Source organism: Apis dorsata, unplaced genomic scaffold (assembly GCF_000469605.1).
Source record: "Apis dorsata unplaced genomic scaffold, Apis dorsata 1.3 scaffold_429, whole genome shotgun sequence".
NCBI lineage: Eukaryota > Metazoa > Arthropoda > Insecta > Hymenoptera > Apidae > Apis > Apis dorsata.
Window position 1 is genome coordinate 1,313,815 of NW_006263682.1, and position 683 is coordinate 1,314,497.

General features: G+C 41.9%; 1 long non-coding RNA gene across 1 annotated transcript in view; it reads right to left on the bottom strand.

Annotated features, from left to right (window-relative positions):
- Window positions 1-683, bottom strand: part of LOC116186107 — a 4,468-nt gene that overhangs the window by 563 nt on the left and 3,222 nt on the right. The window lies entirely within an intron of this gene.

A 683-nucleotide genomic window follows, 5' to 3' on the forward strand; every position in this document is an offset into this window, starting at 1 on the left:
CTTGCGTAGGACAATGCGGAGGATTTCTACGAGATTGTTATCATTTCCTCTCGTAATATCCTCTCGTTACTTTGCCCATTACATTACGCCCTTGCGCACGGACCACTAGACAGACTATGAAATTCCAATTGCACGAGATACCGGTGGCCGTCGAAGCCGCATAGGTACAGAGACCATGCGCGCGTTCATGTGCACACACATAATACACGTCTCTATCCTGAATCGACGCCACCGCTATAAGCCATTTCTAGTGTCAGTGACCGACGAAGGATGAAATGCCGCGGCGCCAGTGCCGTATTGAAAATAATTTCAACTTCGAATACGAATCTATCTCCTTCCGAGCTTAATCTTCACGAATAATACGTCGAACGTGTACGCGTGAGACCAACTCGTAAAGAGAGAGAAAGAGATAAATAAAAAGAGAGAAAAAAGATTATTATGGGTGATTATTGATTAAATTTCCCACGTGATAAATTTTTCCGAAAGGAGATAACTCTGGGAACTCTTTTTTCGAGTGTACGGCACTGGCGATGTCCGGATGCTTCTGAAGTCTGGTTGAATGCCCGTCACGCCTCGTTTGCTCGATGCTGTATCCTACGATGCTGTACGATTCGCAGAAAAGAAAAAAATAATAAATAAAAAAAAAAAATAAAAATAAAAAAAAAAGAAAAAATTGTTAGAAC